A 22,317-nucleotide genomic window follows, 5' to 3' on the forward strand; every position below is an offset into this window, starting at 1 on the left:
TAACGTGTGATTATTCCCATACTTGAATTTTGGTAGACATTCATTTTTTTTCTTTTATGATTATCGCCACAGTAATAATACTTGGCATATATTTAACACTTTGTAGTATATAAAAATGTTTTCCTATTGCTTACCAACTTCTTTTATCCACACCAGATGTGAGTCAACAGAGATTGTGGCATGTTGGCATGTTTATCATTGACTGATATAGGAGGTTCTCACTTGTTCCTTCTTTCTATATATATATACGTATATATATTTACATGTATGTAATATTTCTATTCATATATGATATATAATATATATAAGTGTATAAATACATTCATACACACACATACACTCACAGAATTCGTATCTTGATATCTTATGTAATGATGGGGCAATTCCTTGCTTGATCTTGTTCCAATTAATTCTGTACCTTCAAGTCTTTGTCTCAGCCAAACTTGGATTAAGAAAGAAATTTCTAGGGATTATCTAACTCAGTTTTTCAGTCATCAGAAAACAATGATAAAACCCTCTTTTCACTCCTTTCAAATTCAAATATCTTAGGATCCATTCATTATTTTCTTTCTACCTTTTTGTTTCAATCAGATGTTGGACGACTTAATCAGTACTGTACTTAGATGGAACCATGTTTGCATTTTTTAATTTTTATTTTTTATTGAAGTGCAGTTGAATTATGATGTTAGTTTCAGATGTACAGCAAAGGGATTCGGTTGTACATGTACATACACATATATTTTGTTCAGATTCTTTTCCATTATATGTTACTGCAAGATATTGAATATAGTTCCCTGTGCTGTACAGTAGGTCCTTGTTGTTTATCTATTTTATGCACAGTAATGTGTATCTGTTAATCCCAAACTCCTAATCTATCCCTCCCCACCATTTCTCCTTTGGTAACAATAGTGTGTTTTCAGTGCCCAGGAAGCATCTTTATCAGTGAATAAAGTCCATTAGCAATCGTTTCAGGGGTGTTAGTAGTTTGTTGATGTTCATCTTGGCTTTTGTAAGTAACTTATGTTTCCCAATTAGATTTCAGCCAGATCTTTTAAACTTTACAATACTTACTTCATATGTGTATCACTCAGAATTCTATTCCACTTGACTTAAAAAAATAAAATATAGACATAAGCAAAATGAAAAAAAAAGCCCTAGGTGGTGGTCTTCAGGAGCAATTAATTCAGATGCCCGAAATATGTCAATAAAATTCAATCTCTCCCTCTCCCTCTCTCTCTCTCCCTTTCTCAGTCCCTTTCTCTCTCCCTTAGCCCCACCTTCTGTGTGTTTCCTTTACTTTTGGATAACATCTTCCTTTCTAACAGAAAAATAAACACAATTCCACACCTATAGCTTCTCATCTTCAAGATCAATAGCAGCAACAAAAATGCAAGCTTATCACAAAAGTCAAATAAAGTGGCCATGCCTGACTCCCATTAGACTAAAATGGGGAATATGACCATTCTTGGTCAACTGCAATGGCCTGGAAGAAAGGATATGCTAATTGGCTCAGGCCAAGCAGGACCTCCACCTGCAGACTGGAGAAGGGTTGCCCACCCCAAATCTGACTTGAGAGAAGGAATTGTTGAAGAAGTAACAAATGCTCTCTCTAATCAGATATTTTTCTTCTCCTTTTTGGCTGGCTTTTTTGACATTGATGGATAAAACAAAATATGAATCTGATGACACAGACTTTCAAAGAGAATTCTGTTGAAAGATGAAGTCATAGGAAATACAGGACTTAGCCTGCAACTCTGCCAAAATGATTTACCTTTCTGCATCCTCTTGTAGTACTCAGTTGTCCCTGCAAAGAAGATCCTGGGTCACAAGACCCACTGTCCCTTGCATGTAGGGTTCGCCCTGTGACCAGTTCTCACCTGTGGCCTACAGCACAGGTTCCATATACTACAGAGTCTTAGGGGTTTCAGGAAGAGTTGTTCTCTCTTTCTTAGTCTGCCATCTCGATGTGGAAAACTCAGGCACTAAAAGATGCAATGAAACGGAAGCAACCTAGGTCCCTGAATCACCGTACGGCGGTAAGCCACCCCCACCACAAACATCTACAATGGGCTATTACATAAGGGAGAAATAAACTTCTGAAAATTGGGGCTTTAACTATTGAGGAGCTGCTGGTACTCTGATTAATATAAAATCAAATAAAGATGGACTAATTCCTATACCAGCGATTTCTAAACATTACTGTTCATTCTATTATTAACACAATCCTGAGAGAATGAACAAGGAGATGGACCTTATCTCTTCTTATAATATTTTTTCTTTTGAAATGGAAATAAAGTCAATCTCTAAAACTAAGTCCCTGGAGAACAAAAATATCACTTGCATTGGACCATGCATCCCATATTAAATAGAAATTACTATTTAGAATAATTATGTCAGCATTCTACCCATGGGTAACTTAAAATTGTCTTGACTCACTTTAAAGGAAATTCCAGACAGACGGAGGAAGCCTAGAAGGGAACGGGATTTGGGTATGTGCAGGGAATTGTGAATGGTTATGACTCAGGATGTCTTGAGCAGAGAATATGAGAGGAGAATTTAAGCAATGATACTGGAAAGTTGGCACTGAAGGCCAACTTAAGAAGTTCAGATATACCCCAAAGAGAGTAGAGTCACTGAGGGGTTTTAAACAGAGGAGTCAGGATTTTGTTTCAGAAGGGTCACCCTGGGCTTCAAGTAAAAGATGACTAAGTAAGTACTCTTCTCTTTGAAATCAAATGAAAACAAAAAGAATGGGAAACAGGAAGTGCCATCTATAAGAACTATGGAAAACTAACCAACTACAAACCATAACCTGTAAGATTCTGCCAGCTGTAGTGACAAAACAAATTAATACCCCAGAGTTCATTAACAATGCATGTTTCCAAAAGTTACACGCTAATTAGGAATCCACTGCTGAGATCAATAGGTTTTGGGTGAGTGGAAAAATTTCCAGAGTGTTACACACTTCTCTACTGACATTGCAGAGTAGCAGGGAAGATGCAACTGAATAAAGAAGCAGGCGGGCACTATGTTTTAGCAAGAAGAAGGTTGTCAAGACAGAGGATAGAAAACATTTTCTTTTTCAGTTGAGTATCAAATTTTGTTAAAGAGAAATAAATTTCAAATGGTCTCATAAAGGACCTGTGACATATAAGGTATTATTTGTCCTTAATTAATTTCCAGCTGGCCTGGAAAAGAGCCAAGCTCATGGGGTTGAATCTGGTTGACAAGGGTTCAGAGACAATAGAGACAGAATCCAATGGCCTCTGGGCCTGACTCAGTCCTTTGATTTCTCTCCTTCACCCTCTGTCATCAAATGAGTGAGGCTTAAAAGGTACCCAAAATGTATAATACACAGACATATATCAGCATGATATCCACCTAAAGATATTGCAAAAACAGGAGATTGAGCCAAAGGACCACAAGAAAGAAACAAGATCAATTATTCAATCAAATCAAAGCACAATATGCACACATTGCTTCACCAAATCTGCCTGTAGCAAAAAAAGTTGTTTTAAGAGAGACCCCATCCTGAAGACAACAAAGAACCGAGTTAGGAGAGAGTTTAAATAATCTTGATCCATCCTAAATTAGGATGCCAACAGTAAAAGTAGATGCAATGGTACAGATCACCGTTGTCTGCCTTTGTTGTTCAGTTATCGGTGGGTAGATGACTTGAGTTCACATCTACCATATGCTCAAGCTCAGTTCTCAGTAGGGTACGGCCAGAACAAAGAAAGCTCAACCCTTTGCCTGGACAGAAATTAATCATTACTAAGAGGTTTAAAACTGTGAACCAAAGAGAACTTAGGGTCTTTATAAGTAATGGCAATTTTCTGATACAATTATCTCACTTGGGACGAAAAGAATTATAAAAAAATCTCCATGTCCCATCCTTCCCCAAATGCCCTGACCACATGGTAAGGGCTTTTAATGACAGATGCCCAGTGCAAAAATATTCCAGTTTTCTTTGGATCAGCTCTCTTCTTTTTGGATTTATTTACTATTTCATAAGGTTTGTTTCATAATTTTCTGAATATTTTTGAGACAGAGAGAGAGACAGAAAGATCCTCTTCTGTATTATTAACTGCCAATTATTTTGCTACTCTCTAACTACACAGTGGGGTGGCCCACTTATATTTCCGTTATCATCATAATTTACAAATTCAGAATTTTCAGGTTTAAAAAGGAGCCATCAGATCATTTATTTTTCTGACAAGCCAGTAAGGTCTGGAGCAGCATTTTGTATTAGAGCTTGTTAATATTTCTCCAGCAAAACAAATTAGCATGCATTTGATGTGAGACAAATAAGGACTAAAAATAGGTTGCATCATTTCATGTCAGGTGTTCTCATAAAATGAGTTTGTGGCAAATGTTTTTCAGGTTTTTAAGACATATTGGCTTATGATTTTATAAACATTAATAGGAAAAGTGTTATAAATCTGTTTTTCTATAAATGTAATGGTGCCACGCCACTGTTACCAGATTCTAAGCTCATACTGCTTACCATAAAAGAGTCCAGTGAAACAAGAGACCAGTTGTTGGGGCAAGGAATAGCGACTTTATTAGGAAAGCCAGCAGACTGAGAACACAGGGCACTAATGTCCTGGAGAACCACCTTTCCCAAGTCAGAATTCAGTCTTCTTTTATACTAAAAAGGGGAGGGGTGCAGTTGGTTGTTGCAAATGTCTTGGTGCCAGGATCCTTTGTTCTTGCAGCCGTCCGTGTACGTCAGGTCATGATGTTCCTGTAAACCTCCAGCAAGACAAATGTTCTTCTCTATTCTGTAACTTTTTATCTCTGTATGAATGGGTAATTGTCTACCCTTAAAAGTCAGAGCCTTGAGAATGGGCTTTCCTGTGTATTTCAGGCTATCAGCAACATTCTTTAACAAAAAGTGCAGAACCAGCATGTCTGAGCGCAGGAGACAGAGCACAGGGTCAGAGCTAAAGGAACAGATCTCATATGGAGTCAGATTGGTTCTGTCGTATTACATCACCACTTCTAATACTTCAGTGGATGCCCAATTACTACATGATAAATATCAAAACCCCTGAAATAGTATACAAGATTCTCCATGCTCTGATTCCATCTTACTGAGCCAGAATTATCCTTGACCGATTCTTGCCTTGAAGTTTATGTTCTAGCAATAAGAAACCCATAATAGTCTGTTATATGGGTTTATGTCTTAAATTTCCAAAGAAATATTACACTTTCGTCACTTCTTTTCTTTATCTGGATGGCCAATCTTACCTCTTATTTTCCCTTTGCCTGTGTAACTCCAGCACATGTTTTAAGGCACATCCAGAATCAATCCCTCCAGTGAGGCTGCCCTGACAGAACATCCTATCACTCAACCATTCACTCCACTGCCCCCTGCCGCCCCCTCCCCACCCCCACTCACACTCTGTACACACAGGAGCCCTCTGAGTTCAGTGTTCCTGCCCCTATTTTATCATCCTTGGTGATCGTATTGATAATCTCTACCAGTGCATTCATCACATTGTATCTTGCATTTGTTTATATCCATTTTTCTCCATCCAGATTGAGTCTTTAGGGAAAAAGACTCTTCTTGTCTCATCTTTGGATCCTAAAGTTTTTAAAAATAGGTGATGATGCTTGAAAGATGTGCATTGTTGAGGGTAAACAACAACGTGTAAGAATGAATACATGAGTGAGTGAGTGGGTTTCTCGTGGTGGGGAAACCTGTGAGTCTCCCTTTGGTTGTGAGGTGGAATGGAGGAAAGCAGTGGCTTTGCTAGTGTCATCAATGGTTGCCACGCCTCGGGATCCTTGAGTTATTTGGACAGCGTTAATTGCCGAACTTTGGAATGGGTTATCAATATGCTGCCTGCTCCAAGTGCCCAACCTATGCACCAGCAAGTTCCTGAATCGTCTGCATGTTATGTTTTTAAAAGTAGCTTATGTTGGTGGTAACTGTCTCACAAATGCTGTTTCTTCCGGATAAATGATCAGCTGGTGCTAATCGGATTCTGCTACCTGAAACCATCAGCACCATCCGGGGGATCATTTGTCTCCCTAAATACACTGTAGAACAACTCTCATCATTTAAATGCAGTGCATTTTAAATAAGTGAGCTTTAATTTCAGGGGAGTCCGCTGCAAAATAGATCAATATGACGCCACCAAGCTCAGACAACAGGAACTGGTTGTAAACGCTTCATCTGTCATGTTTTCACTTGGTCTGCTGTCAGCAGAAAGAGTGTGGCCAGAGCTTTTTTTTTTTTTTTTTTTTTAGTGAGTGGCATGTTTGGTTATGGAGTATATTCAAGTGTTCAAGGTTAAAAACACTATAGTTTTGTTTATTTTTCTGTTGGTTAGAATCAATGCTTAACTCTTCTTGGCTACCTCTGCCTAAAGATTTTATAACACAACCTGTGGTTAGAAGGCAATTATTAAAGGGTGAGTATTTGGGTTCCCCTATTCTGCTCTGAGAAAACTATTTAGTGGCTCATTTTTTCCTTCCTTCCTTCCCTCCGTCCCTCTCTCCTTCTCTGCCTCCCTCTCTTCTCTTATACAAAGAGAATTTTTGAGCACCAACGTACACCAGAATTGGGACACTAGGATTTCAAATTCAAATAAGATATGGTTTCTGGTGAGGGGAGGCTATAGCTCAGTGGTAGAGCACATGCTCAGCATACACAAGGTCCTGGGTCCAATCCTCAGTACCTCCTCTAAAAATAAATAAATAAGTAAACCCAATAACCTCCCATCTAAACATACATAACTAAATAAATAATTTTAAAAAGTTATGGTTTCTGTTTTGTAATAGTTTATTATTAGAACATTATGGATAATCCTAGCTACCTCGGGGGATTTGCTGATAATATGGTAAAACACATGGCCCATGGGAGGAGTTTGAGAGTGGGTAGCTGTTTTCTCTTCTCTTTCTGTCTGTCACCCTCTCTCTCTCTTTCCAACCAGCTATTTGGTGTCCTCGTGGTCTTTCAAAATAGTTTAGACCTGGGAAGAGAAAAGACATTACTTAGATTTAATGTTTCTGCTAATTAACATTTTGATAGAGAAAACGATTGATTTGGGAGAAACTAGTGTCTGATTTTAACATAATCTTGGATGGAAAATGTCCAAATGTCTTACGTCTGCAACATTAGCTGTCTTATCTCTAGATGTTTAGTTTTCATCCAGTCGACTGGGATCTGAAGTTTCATTTCATAGGATCTCTAACCTGAATGGATCCTACAGAATCCTTCAGGGGAGGAAGCTGAGAAGCGGGGTTCCAGGACAAGTACGAGGCCCCACAGAGAACCAAAGGGGGTCCAGTCGCAAGATGTCTGCCTGCGCCCTAGTCCCTCATATCATGATGAACATAGAGCAGAAAACACAAAGGACATTTATACTTGTTTTAGCCCAGCTAACACCCCTGAGTTATGACCTAATGAATCCCCTTCCCACAAAAATTCCTCAAGTGCACCAGACCACCTGCCTCTCCTTAAAGATAAACTACACCTTGCCCCAGGCTTAACGAACTTAGGCCCTCAGGTAATGAACCAACTAACATCTGGAAACTTTTACCACAGCCCTCTTCCTTAAAGCACATTGATGGTCAGGTCATTCACACATAGACACCGCTCATCTGTCTGCCTGCTGTTGCATGGAGCAGCGTACTGAATAAACTTTTCTTTTTTTCTGGTAAATTCTTTCTTGTCCCACAAGAACTTGTGAGGTCAAGGAAATAAGAGTGATGCCCAGCTAGTCAGTGGCAGACTGTAGACCACTTATCTTACCTGATGCCCTGAGATTAGGCTATGTCGTCTGGAAGTCAGTGAAGTGAACCAGAATAAAAAGGAGCAGGTGAGTAAGGAGGACTTGTTAGATAAAATCTAAAGAGTCTTGAGTCTATGTGAGCAGCGCCAGGTGATGCCCAGTCACCAGGTGACACTGCAGTGACCCTGACTTCAGAAGGGAGACTGCCTCTCTGTGGTTCCACATCACCATGAGTCCTAAGTCCTGGGCCCATGAGTGATTTACTAGACAAACTGAGAATGATGTCAATTGTATGATTTTATCAACAGCGCCCCAAGATTTACTTTTTTTTTCCCCAAGATACTATGAAGTCCATCCAAATTTCAATCAAGCCATCTCTTTAGTATTTAATAGAACAGGTGACAATTTAAAGTGTTGTGTGATGCTGAAAGGCAGAGGATGGGCAGCCGGAAGGGGAAGGCCAGGATTTAGTCTCAGTGGCTGAAAACTGCGTCATTCTTATTTTCTCATCCTCATCCCTGAAGTAATCTCAATGGGTTTCCAATTCTGCTTCTAGTCAGGCTCAGAAACACACAGCACACTTGCTCCCTGTTAGGTAAACGGAGAGATACTTGCCTCCACACAAAGTGAGCTAACATCTGGGGGTAAGAAGAGTGTTGCTCTGAATTAAACTTTCCGGTGTTGGAGATGCTTAAAAGTAGAGCAGAAGCCACGAGCGTCAATCCTAAAGCGACTGAAGATATGTGAAATTCCAGCATCCTCTTTCTGTGCAGGAAGCTTTGCTGGCAGCAGCAGTGTATGGTTTCAACCTGTAAAGAGGGCTGATGTTCAAGGGTTTGTTGTTACTTGGCCAAAAATCATGTTTCCTTGTCATTATCTTTTTTCTTCAAACGGAATAGACCAGAACACACACACGCTTTGTCATGTAGGGCCCATTCCTTCCTACACATGTATCTGTGTGAGCTGTTTCCTCGATCTGGAGTTTTGGGGTGTGTCTCTCTCCAGATTTCTCATCTTTTTTTTTTTTTCTCTTCAGTTCTTTTCTAGGTTCTGTCTCTTTTTTTTTTTTATCACTTCTGTTATTCTGTGATTTTTTTTTTCTCCTTTAATCTCCGACATCACTCTTAGAGTCTGTTCTATGCCTTTCATGACTTCTGTGCCATCTTCAGTTGTCATCGGCAGAGAGACAGTGGAGAGCAAACACAATTCAAAACCATGAGCTATCTGCTACATTGTGGCTCCATGTTTAATTGTTTCATCTGCACGATGCGAAATGATATGCATTAGGTGTGGGTGATGTCGAGTGAGAGGATCGCGTTCATCTGTGTGTTTATGAGTTTGCTTTACATTTCACTTATGTGTCATTTTTGAGGAAACGAAAAGGCTTTTTTTTTTTTTTCTTGGTCATTTACCCCATAACTGCAGTTCTAAGTTAAAAAATAAATGCTCAATAAATATCTGGATAATTGACTGAACTACTCCAATTCCTGTGTAATATTACGAAGGTCTTCCTGTGCAACTTTATCCCATTTCGGCTATGACTCTGAAGGCCAGACGATGAGGTGCGCAGCCATCACCTTGACTGGTACCATCACCTCACAGCCCTGCTTTCTTGCAGATCAGAGTGGGTGGAAGGAAGATGTTCATTCCTGCCCTTGGCTTCTCTCTTCGAGTTAGAGTACAAGGAGAACGGATCCAGGCTGAATAATTTGCTTTGAATAACAAACGGCATTCACATGAGTACATCCAGTAAGTGCTTCTGGAGGATAATGACATTGATGATCTCTCCTACCAAAAAAAAAAAAAAAAAAAAAAAAATCGAGCGGAAGCTAGAAGGATTGAGTTTTTGAAGTAAATCGGAAAGAATTAGCACATTTATTATGATCCAGGAATAGCTGGTGGGGGGGCACTCTCCTTAAGCATTTTTATTCCATTCCATTTCTGCACATGTCTGGTACTTGTCACAACAGCTTCAGGCAAGTTGGGATAATGAAAGCAACATATGGCATTGGAAGAGTGTCAACACCAGACAGAAAGCATGATTTACAAGGCGCGGTCAGGGGACGGGATGGAGAAGCACTCATGGGAGGTCCTATCTCTGTGTTCTGTGAAGTCTGCCCTTCTCTCATTATTTTTATCACTGCCTTCTTTTCCTATTGTCTTTCTTTAAACATATTGACCATTAAAACAGGTGAGATTATTGTCTAAAAACAATAGCTGGAGTCTGTCACTTGCACCAAGACAGATTTTGATGAGATATAAAGAAACACAGACTCCGTTTAATGTCGGGTGAGATATTTCTGCATAATGAACAAGAAAGAGAAAAACAGGTTATGAGTGATCAAGTCTAGTCTGATAAATTATTTGGTGTTACACAGAAAGACAAAATATAAATAAACAAAGTAAATGGGCCAACACTATTTTTAAAGACATCCAGATCACTCATTCGGATGAGTGGTCATGATTATTGGAAAACACTGGTACTGGTTGCATAATCCTCACAAAATCTTAAAACTAATTTAGACAATTATTTCCCTGCTGGATATCAAGACCATGTCCTCACTTAACATTTTTCAAGATCATGCTTTTTTTAAAAAAGAAATATGAAAGTTTTAGAATGAACACAAATTTTTGGAAATCTTTTTGTTTGTTTGTTTGTTTTTAAATTCTGACTAGAAATTCTGCATAGCTCCACGGAGAACAAGGTTGTGTATTAAAGAGTTTAATATGAGTTGTACCAGGAAGAAGAGTCTGCAACTAAAAATATTTGGGAAAATAACTTTTCTTGGAGATGCTTGATGAAGGAGCATCTCCAGCAAATGAGTAGGCTTATTTTAGAAAAGAAAATTGGCTGTGGTCAACGTATTTTGTTGGAGAATTGTGGTACTGGGACATACACACCTGAGAGACAGATTCTCTTTTATAAGATGTGATTAAAAAGATCAACTTAGGGGTTGCTTAGATAGGGAGACAAACTATAGCTGTGCTGGACGAGGCTGATGGAGATTGGAGCCATAGATTACCCTTTTTGAAACAGGCACAGTAAAACTCAATCCACAGGGGTATTTGGAGAAATAATTATGATAATATATGCAAAATATCCATTTAAGTGAAGCTTAAGATGACTCAAGAGTTTCACTACTGGAGATATTCCTGGCCCTAAGTTTTGAAAATAAGCTGAATTATTTATTTTCTATAAAGTTACATAAACAGTGTATATGTTTGCTTCTGTTAGGAAAAAAAGAAAAACAACAATATGATTTCTGATTTATTTTTTGGCAAAAACAGCAGTGAGTCAGTGTATACAGTACAATTCAAATAGAGGGCCTGCCTATTTCAAACCTCTGACAAAGTGAGAATCTTCAGCAAGATTAACATTTTAACTGACAGCAAGGAGTCTGCTAAGTCACAATTTAGGGCTGATTTGTTAGCTGAAAATTACTGTAACCAATAATGGATGTTCCTACGAAAAATAGTCATGGGTAAACAGTATCTAAATATGCATGAGGTCATTTTGTTTCAAGAGTCATAACTCAGACTGGCATCTAAATTCTTCGCGGAGATTATCTTTCCTTTGTAAAACCTTGTAGGACAGAACTGAAGTTGTCCAGTTCTATTCAGAACCAATGAATATTTTATATTAGTTCATCTCCAAGCGGTAAAAGATTTACGTCTTGAGGACATTAAAATTAACTTAAGAGATTGATGCACAATACCAAAAAATGGTAGCTTCACTTAGAAGTTAGAATCATGGGGAAGACCTTGTTCTGAGACTGGCAACCTGCCACCGAAGGCGCAACCCTGTCCAAGGATGCTCTGCTACAATATCTTCCTCAGGACACAGGTCGACAGAATTTTATTGCATTTATTTAAATAATCCGCTTGACAATTGTTTCTTTGATGAAGTAGCTATTTCCAAAAGGTGCCCTGGGGCAAAAATGGTGAGACTTAAGACAAGGTGATCTCATCTTCCATAATTACAAAGAACACAGAGCAGGAGAAGGTCTTTAGACATTCAGAGTTCAAATTTTGGTGTGTTTTCTTTCACTGAAACATCAGAATCAATAATACGGTAAAAAAAAAAAAAAAAAAGCCCAGTGACAATACAGCCTCAAATGCAGAATTGTTTGCTTGTTCACTGCAGCTTGGATCTGTGGTTTCCTCAAAGGAAGAATTTATTTTAGAATTTCAGATGACAGGACTAGGGTGAGAATCCTTTGGGCAAATCGAGACTAGTCCTGTGCCTTCAGCAAAGGGGAAAGTAGACGTGAGGGCAAAGTTTATTTCAGTAGCAATTTTAAGAGGCACGTCTAGAGCCGGGAGACTTTTCATCGTGAGAATGTAAGTGTTGCAAGCCATCACTCAAAAACCCAAAGTCAAATAAAGGTTATGAATTTGAGTAAGTTGTTGACTTTGTGAACTTGGTTTCTTCCTCTGAAAAGTCACGATGCAAATATTTACAGGGCGAGGTTGCTGATGAAATGTGATGATTTATATACAGAGCGCAGAGTAGGTTCCTCATTGATCACGCATGTACGTGCAAAGCAGTTCACAAAATATCTGAACTGACTTCAGGAGGACATTCTCTTTGGAGATCTGAGTATGAGCAAATGCGCGTTTACCTCTGAGTATAAGTGTAAGTGTGATAGAGAGAGCCGAAAAGAGAATAGGAGGGTGTGAGAGCAAGAAACTTCCTGGGAGGGAGAAGGACGAGCTGTCTAGTCCAGTCTGTGTGAAGCAGGAGAGAGATGTGAGCTGGGTTTCTCCCTCTGACTCGTCGTCAGCTCCCTCCAGGTCCAGCCCTGTGATGGGGATGGCACCGATCAGCGGTTCTATACTCATTCCACTCTTCAGCCTGCTGAGTTGACCCAGGGGGCAGGGCTGGAAGTTTCCTTTCAACTCCCAGAAAGGATTTTGAGACTTTTGGTTCTTGTGACTGCAGAATGGTTTCTGTCATGAGTTTCAATCCTAGTGTACTTTAAACTACGAAGATCTAGCACAAAAGGACGTGGTGGGACCACCTTCAATTTTCATGAATATCAATATACTCCTGAAAGACATCCCAGACCCCTCACATCCACAGGCACCAGGGACCTCAACTGTAGGAGGAGAACCACCATGCCTAAGCTCCCAGGGAACTCAGGGGGGCTCCACGGTGTTGGCTCACGTGTTCCCACCAGCAATCTCTCACCATGCTGAGTCTCCCCTGCTCTTCAGCTCCTGCTCTTAACTTCTGCTTGTCCCCATGGGGTGCTGGCAATGCCATTGAAGGACAGACCTATCAATGTCTGTGCCAGGAATGAGTAGCTACACCCCCTCAAAGCTTCCGTGTCTCGGTGGGACATAGAGATGGCAATGGGGCTCAGGACAAGTCATGCTGCTTTCCCTACTGGAGCGGTTGGTTGTGGGGCAACTTGGGCACGTTTTGTCTCTCGTTCCCAGAAGAATGTCCCTGTACCTAGAGTTTTTCCTACTTCTCTCAAATATCTCCTCCAATCCCCTTTCACCAAGAGTTCAAGCCAATTCCAACTTCTTAACTCAGAGAGGTAAAGGTTCATACTAACCTCACTGGATTTCTGATAGGATAAAATGTGGCACTCCGTGAGGAATTTCTGTAACAGTGCATGGCATGCAGAGAGGGCTCAATTAATAGGAGGTAAGTTCACATCACCATTACTACCATTATTGTTGGCACTAAGAAACGTATTTGTGGTTTTTTGTTTGCTTTTTGGTTTTTGTTTTAATGAAAGATAAATGTAACATAGTCAAGAATCCTGAAGAAAAATGTTGGTATGTCACTGCCCAGGAATGTTCCTAAGGCATCTGGAGAGACTCTCCAGTCTTATGATCTTATCTTTCAAGATTTTGTTTTCCCTTTTAAGTCCTTTTCAGGATTACATTTCTGAAAGGCAAGTAACATGAGTTGTTAAGAATGTGCTTTGAAGAAGTGAGAATCTTCAGTGAATTACAGATCTTCTTGGACTTATGATGGGGTTACATCCCAATAAATCCATCATAAAATGAAAATATCATAAGTCGAAAATGCATTTAATACACCTAACCTACCAAACATCATAGTTTAGCTTAGCCTGCCTTCAGTGTGCTTGGAAAACTTCTATTAGCATATAGTTGGGCAAAATCATCTAACACAAAGATTATTTTATAATGAAGTGGTGAATGACTCATGTGCTTTATTAAATATTGTACTGGCAGTGAAGAACATGCTGGTTGTCTGGGTACAGAGTGGTTCTAAATGCACTGGTTGTTTATCCTTGCGATCATGTGGCTGACTGGGAGCTGGGCTCACTGCCCAGCATCACAAGACAGGATGGAGTGTCATACCACATATCATGAGCCCAGGAAAAGATCAAAACTCAAAATCTGAAGTGCACTCTCCTCTGAATGCATATGGATTTTTCCCCATTATAAAGTCAAATCATCATAAGATGATGATATGACAAGTTGGAGATGGTCTGTGTTTACATTTCCTGAGAGTGTGAGATTAAGTGAGAGAATAGTGGCAGGGGAACGGTTGGGTTGATGACATCCTGCCTTTGGCATGTAGGATGAGTGTAATTCACCTCCCATAAATTGTCTGTTTTTGTCAGATGTCAGAAACACTGTTCAGTTTCACTCAGTGTTTGATCTAGTTGGAGCCTTATGTCAACATCAAGTTTAGGGCCATTGTTACCCTGAAATCTCAGCTGGGCACCTTTGTAGGTTTGTGTCCCACCAGGCGGAATAGAATTTTCGTGTGTGTGTGCTTAGAAACGCCTTTATTCCGCCAGCATCAAGCAGTGATTAGAACAATGGACTTTCCCATTTGGTTGCACAGGATTTTGTCCACCTGGTGATAACTCTTTCCAATCTGGTTTCTAAAGGTTTCTTAGCAGTGGTCTTCAGACACTGGAAATGTGTTTGAGAATCTTCTGGAAGGCTTGTGGAAACACAGATTGCGGGACCTCAGCCCCAGAAGATCTGATTTTGTAGGTCTGGGCTGGGGCCTGAGAATTTGCACTTCTAGCACATTCCCAAGTGATGCTGTCTTTCCAGGGAGATGCTGTGAGAGTGGCTGCCTAGAGGATTTCTTTCTCGCTGTGGGTTTCTGGAGACATAGGATAAAATGTCATGTTTCCTTTCCTGACAGATAACATTCCATACTGGATTTTGGATGTAATTGCACTTCCTATTTCTTACTAAAATGCTTTGGTAAAGCACATGTTTTCAACTTTTGTTCAGAGTGAGGGATAAATAAAGGGCTGGTAAACTTTTTTCCGTGAAGGATCAGATATTAATTATTTTAGATCATAGTTCACGTACAGTCTCTCTCGCAAATAGTCATTGTGGTGTGAAAACAGCCACTGACAATGTGTAAGGAAGTGGATGTGTCTGTGCTCCAACAAAATTTGACTTACAGATCCCAAGATTTGAACTTCATATATAATGTATGTGTCATGAAATATTGCTCTTTTGATTTTGTTCAACCATGTTAAAAAAAAGACAACAACTTAATTCTCAAGATATAAAGAAACAGAACAGGACCAGGTTTGGCCCCCAAGTCTTACTTTGCTCTCCTGGAGGATGGATTCTGGTGCCCAACACATCAAATGATCAATTACCATTATCAGAATACAGAGGAAAGCTGTGAAGTCTCACTTCTTTTGTCCCCTACAGGAGGAGTTTCCAAGGACCGAATGGGTTGTATTAGAATCACCTGGGAATATTATTATTGTGATAAATTCCATCTCTGCCACCACCCTCCAACTCAGATTCTGATCTTTCAGGGCTGGAAGGAGCTGGAATATCTTTTTTTTCAAACAAACAAACAAACAAAAAGATAAAGGTATGTGTGATATTAATGCTCAGTGGGTTTGGGAAGTGGTTCCATTTGTGATAGCCACCACAGGGCTGGGTAGCGTGGACCCCTGGTGAGTCACTACCTTGGAGGTTGATGAAGCTTTTCATATTTTCAGGCATTTTTTTTTTCCGCTGGATTCTGCATTACAATATCTTAGAACATGAGACAAGAACTAAAAATAAAATAGATTTGGCTAATGTGTACCTAGCCTGGGATGGAGAAATTCAGCAGACGGAGCTAACTGAACCAGCAACTTTTACATCTGAATGGAATTAAACTTAATCTGCCCACTGACTTTTAATCTCCAATTAAAAATAAGCTATGGAAAATAGGTTTCCAAAAATAAGTGTCAACTTAAGCCATGTGTTCGACAATGACTGTGAAGTTTGAGGGAAACACTAACAAAAATACGTTAATCTGACCCCATGCTTTGAGTCAGGCTGTTTGGACCAAAAAAGGGCAGCTCTGCTGAGTAATTTTCTTTAAAGCACAAGAGACAGTTAGACTGAAGGAATCTGAGGCATAAAGATGCATGTTCTACTTATATATAAAACAGAGACAGACTCACAGACATAGAAAACAAACTTATGGTTACCAGGGGGGATGTGGGTGGGAAGGGATAAATTGGGAGTCTGAGATTTGCAGATACTGCCTGGTAAATATAAAATAGATAAACAAGTTTATACTGTATAGCACAGGGAACTGTATCCGATATCTTGTAGTAGCTTATGGTGAAAGAAAAAATGAAAACAAAAATATGTATATTCATGTATGACTGAAGCATTGTGCCGTACACCAGAAATTGACACAACATTGTAAACTGACTATACGTCAATAAGAAAAAAAAAAAAGATACATGTCCTTAAAAAAAGAATTCTTGTCCTTGAGATAGTGCATTAATTAATGCTGGCAAAGTAATCTCATGATAAAGTATTGCATTCTTTTTAAAAGTGTTACTGTAATTGAATGGCATGTTCTGTGGGAGAGGAAAAGAGCTCCCTCTGAATGTTCGACTAATTGTCACTGTGCAAAGCCTCCACCAGCACCACCAAGCCTGACTCTCCTCATGAGTATGAGTTGCAGATGACATGTGGCATTTTTCTTTTTCTCCCCCACTGAAGCGTCAGACTCCACCAGAAGGAGGCAGTGGCAGTTCTAATCTTATTTGGCAGCCTTTTTCTTAAATACACCCCAGTCCTTTTACTCTTTCCTTCCTTCCTTCATTTATTTATTAATTCATTCGTTGTTTAATTGAAATACAGTCAGTTACAATGTGTCAGTTTCTGGTGTACAGCACAATGTCCCAGTCACGCATATACACACATGTATTCGTTTTCATATTCTTTTTCATTAAAGGTTATTACAAGATAGTGAATATAGTTCCTTGTGCTATGCAGAAGAAACTTTTTTAAAATCTATTTTTATATATAGTGGTTAACATTTGTAAATCTCAAACTCCCAAATTTATCCCTTCCCATCCCCTTTCCCTGGTAACCATAAGATTGTTTTCTATGTCTGTGAGTCTGTTTCTGTTTTGTGTAAGAGTTCATAGTGTCCTATTTGCCTTTATTAATTAATTTTTAATTGAAGTATAGTTGATGTACACTGTTGTGTTAGTTTTCTGGTGTGCAGCATGGTGATTCAGTTATACATACACACTCTTTTTCATATTTTTCTCTTATAGGCTATTAGAAGCTGTTGAACATAGTTCCCTGTGCTCTCCAGCAGGACCTGGTAGTTTATCTATTCTGTATATAGGAGTTTGTATCTGATAATCCCAAACTCCTAATTTAACCCAATGGCAGTGTTGAGTCATGGAAATGGCAGTGATCTGGGTGTTAGGAGTGACCTACGAGTCATCCACATCAGTCCTACTTTATACCAAAGCTTCTCACACAGAATATGGAGCCAATCCACTGGTTCTTCCTACCCATAGGGGTGAATTGAGAATGAGATCCCTATGTAATAATTTTATTATTCTTCTTCTTATGGTAACTGTTCCTCAGCTGGGTCTGTTTTGGAGCTTGAGTCCTGGGTACTGTATTTGAAATGGGGTTTCTTTCCTGATGAAACCTGGAGTGGGGGAAAGATGGAGGCTGAGAGCTAAGGTCCTCCTGCAGACTTTGAGGCTGGTCAAACCAGGAAAACCTCAGTTAGTCATTTATGTCCATAGGACCAATGCAGTCCCATAAGTGGTGGGCATAACCCTTCAGTGGACATGCCAGACAGCTTAAAGACACAGAGTTGGAGCAAAATAATCTAAACAAAATGTGGAAAGTGTGCTGCTCATTTTCACGCACTGATATCAAAAAGGGCACCTGCTGTGTCGTACACGCTTCCTTTAAGGATAATCACCTTGCATGGCAGCCCCATCACGTGCAGTCTCTCTCCTGTTCGTGATGTTCCCCTCAGATGTACAAGCGTATCTTTTCTTTAGTCGTTGTTGGTGATGGTTTGCTTTCATTTTATTTTATTGTCTTCATACTAACATTTGGTCAGTGAAGCCTCAAGGTTTGGCTGTGAAGGGAGTGAAATGAGAATGGACTGAAATCTATTTCTTGCCCTTCCCCGTTTCATGGTTTAACACATCTCTCCATTTATACTTTTATGTACTTTGCTACCGTTCAGCATAATTGCATTTTGCTGAATTAATCTAAGCTATTCTTCCAACGCTAAGTGGATCCTGTGCTCTCAGAACTCCATTTGCATTCCGAGGAAGTGATTTGCTGGTTGTTCCCCACCTGAAAGAAATATTTGGTGTTCCTCTGACTTCAGAATCAGTTACATCGGGGTTCAGATCTTCACTTAGCTTATTACTTGCAGTGTCATATTGGGCAAATTATACATTATCTTGGGGTTTTACTTTTCTTTCCTGTAAAATGGAAATAAGACTATCCATTTCAAGGGGGAGGGGATAGCTCAGTGGTAGAGCGCGTGCTTAGTATGCATGAGGTCCTGGGTTCAATCCCCAGCACCTCCACTAACAACAGCAAAAGACTATCAATTTTATAGACCTGAGCTAAAAATAAAATCACCTCAAATTTTCATGCCTCAAACTTAGTACCATGGCATAAAAGAGATACTTGAAAATATTCCTTAGGGGGAAAAAATGATGAATAGCTGAGATTTGTGTCCACTTTTCAGAGAGAATGCCAAACATTAAAAGCAGATCCTCTGCTCTGTGCACTGCTAAGCATGACGTTACACAGAGGAGAGCGCCTTTCTGTCCTGTGTGTCGAGGGCGCTTCCCAGACCCCAAGGCTAGATGGTTGTTTCTTCTCATTGTTTCTGGAGGATGGTTAGCACTTTGCAGACTCCAGTCCCTCCTGCCCAGTCTTATTTCAGTCTTTTCTCTTCTATCAAGTCTTCTTCCACCACCCTTGGCCCCGGTGCTTTCGCTCATCCTGACCGTTATAGGGTATGCTTCCTAATGTGTTACCATGCCGGTCAGCAGGGGTTCCCAGACACTGATCAGATCAAAAGAATCTCCTGGCTCTTAATAAAAATACAGACGAGGCTGACTCAGGCACCTCTCATCTGTGTTGCCTGCTGCTGTCTGTGGCAGCGAACCCAATAAACTCCTTTTCTAGTCTTCTCCTTCATCTCTGGTAAGTTCTTTTACCAACCCGTGTGTCACTGGCTCACCGTCCTGCCACCATGGTGTCTCACAACAATTTCCCAGAGTTTGTGTAAGTCTACTTCTGTGTCTTGTTTCTACTGGCTTTTTCACGGAGCCTTGTGTCCTGACTTGAATTAACCTTTGTGCAGAGGCCATTGCTTGGGAAAAATGGAATCTGAGGCTTCCCAGAGTCCCCGGAGAGAGGGGTTTGTTTCTTCCATAGACAATTTTCACTTCCTTCTGTCTGGTACCCAGGGCTCTACATTCAAGGGCACCTCAAACCTAATGCCTGGCTTGAGATTCCAGAGGGGAGCTTGGCCCGCAAGTCTGCTCAAGGTCACAGGGGTGGGGCTGCAGCCAAGGCCCCTCCAGGACAGCTTTTCTTCCTCCATCTTCCAGCAGTGGTCAGCAGCCAACCTCCCCTGAGGCCCTCTAGGATCCTGGGGAAGGGACAGGTTATTTCTGGTTTAAACTCTCCTTGGCAGACGTGGGGCTCTCTGGAACATCAGCCTACAGGAGGGACTCCAGGAAGACCCCCACCTGGATCACAAGCCCCTGAGTCCCTGTCTGTGAGCCACTGCCCCCGAGGCAAAGAGGCTGAGCCCCCTTGTCTCTCTGGACTCAGATTTTCCCTCAACTTTGGCCTGAGTGCTGGTGACCAACGTATGAGCCCTTTGATGTGTAAGGTGATGCTCTCCGTATCTCGTCTAGGAAAATGCTGTTTTCGTTGAGAGGGTTACTCAGGCTCTGGAGTTATTTTTATATGAGAAAATACATTCATTATTAAAAAAAAAAAATACAGACCAAGTTCTTGTTAGAAAAAAAGAGAATGCAATCAAATCAACATGGCCTTACAGTGATACAACCTTGTCCACCAGCTGAAGGGGTTTTTATTTGTGATCTGGAAGCTTTACATCTAGTAAGCATTTCCTGTGGTCTCTGAAGATTTGGGTCTCTGAAGTGGGCGTGTGTTGTCCTTGTCTCTTCTAGTCAGATTGTTAGAGTCAGTGCAGAGGGGCCCACGCTCATGCCTTCAGGCCTACGCCATCCAGGCATGAAGCAGATGAGTGTTGAACAATCCCGTCTACAGAATAAATTGTCTGGAAAGCTCCTAGTATAGACCAATGTTTGGGCTCCATCCAGGCCAGTAATATCAGCATCTGTACATCGGGGTCCAGGGTTCCCTAGGTGATTCCAGCGTGCAGCCAGGGCTGAGTGGCTTTTCAGTAATTACCTATTGATTTATTCATTAGGCGAATGATTTATAGGAAACTCTGTTGCGTTGGGCTGGGGTGGAGAGAGGAATCAATTCTCTTAGTGACTACTGAGGAGGTTAAAATAAACTGAAGAAAGAAAAGGGGGTGAAACAGTTCAAATGAGGAAAATAGAGGCACGAACAAGGGTTGATGGTAGTTCACTGCATTTTCTCATCGCTACCTGCTTTCCTGTCTCTCATCTCAAAGGCACTGGATTGTTGCCCTCCCCACCTGCACTCCTCACATCACCCCCTAAAGAAGGAGCTCCTAGAAGTGCCAAGGATGAAAGCACGTCCTCGAAATGAATCTTTCTGCCTTTTCTGGTTGCTGTATTAATGCAGAGTCAGGGTGCTTTATTCCGTCAACCAAGAGTGACTCAGAGAAGACATAGTAATTACCCCAAAGGGGAAGAGGTTGACTTTGCAGGGTTGTCAGGGCAGGGCTTGGTTCCAGGAGGGTGGGGAGGGAGAGGAGGTCACTGAAGATTCTAAGCTCTTCGGTCAAGTTTGCCACAATAGAAAATCATGTAAAGATTTTGAGTCTGGCACTCACACATGAATAAGAGTGCTGCTGGTCTACATCATGACAGAACAAGGCACAGATGTTCACGCTTACTACGTCCATGCAGCATCGTACTGGAGGTGTCCTGTTCAGAGCAATGAGGCAGGAAGCTGAGGTAAGTGGCACAGGGACTGGGAAACAGTTAAGTCACTGTCCCTATAAACAGACAATAAGACTGTATATGTAGGCTATCCCATGGAACTTCAAAAAACTTACAGGATTCAAAGCCAATAGACAAAAATATATTGTGTTCATGTTTACTAGCAGTAAGCAATTACAACTAAATAAGAAGGCATAATCTCATTTTTAATAGATTCTGAGATATTAATTTTTCAAATGTAAGCTAAATTTATACTTGGCTATAAACCCAAGAAAACATGTTTAGATTCTTTATACTGAAAACTATAAAAAGAGAAATCAAAGGAGACCTAAAGAATCAGAGGACATAGCATATTGGTGTTTTGGAGGACCCAACATTTTAAATATTTCAATTTTGCCCAAGCTTAACAATACATTTAATGCAATTCCAATCAAAATCCCTGAAGGGTTTATTGCAGATATAGATAAGATGGTTCTAAAGCCTATACAGAAAGGCAAAAAGAATAGAATAGCTCAAAGAATTTTGGGAAAGACAGACTTAACTGGAGCAATCATACTGCATGATCTGAAGACACTGTAAAAGTACAGCAAACAAGACGTCATGGTATTCACGGAGACAGACTGATCAACCTGAGCAAAGAACTGAAGGAAAGCTCTGCACAAGTCGGTTCATTTGGCTTTGATGAAGGTGCAGAGACAAGTCAATGAAGCTATGAGATCTTATAACAAATGGTTTTAGGATAATTAGACAACCAAATACAAAAATAAATACCGTGGTACATGTCACACCTCATGTTCATATCAACTCAAAAATTGACCATAGATTTAGTAAAGCATAAAAGAGAACAGGAGAAATCCTCTGTGATCTGGGTTTAAGTAAACAATTTTTGGACACAATACCGAAGCATAATATAGAAAGAAAAAAAATCAACATTTCATTAAATTACAAATGTTTGGTCTATAAAATATACTGTTCAGAGGATGAAACAGTCATCCATAGAAACTATTTGCAAATCACACATCTGCTAAAGAACTTGTACCTAAATTATATAAAGAATGCTCAAAACTCAAATATAAGAAAACAAACAAACCAAAAAACAAAGTAAAAAACTTGAAAAAAATACTTGAACAGACTTCTCACCAAGAGAATATAAGAATGGCAAATACACAAGTGAAAAG

Source organism: Camelus bactrianus, chromosome 5, assembly GCF_048773025.1.
Source record: "Camelus bactrianus isolate YW-2024 breed Bactrian camel chromosome 5, ASM4877302v1, whole genome shotgun sequence".
NCBI classification, from domain to species: domain Eukaryota; kingdom Metazoa; phylum Chordata; class Mammalia; order Artiodactyla; family Camelidae; genus Camelus; species Camelus bactrianus.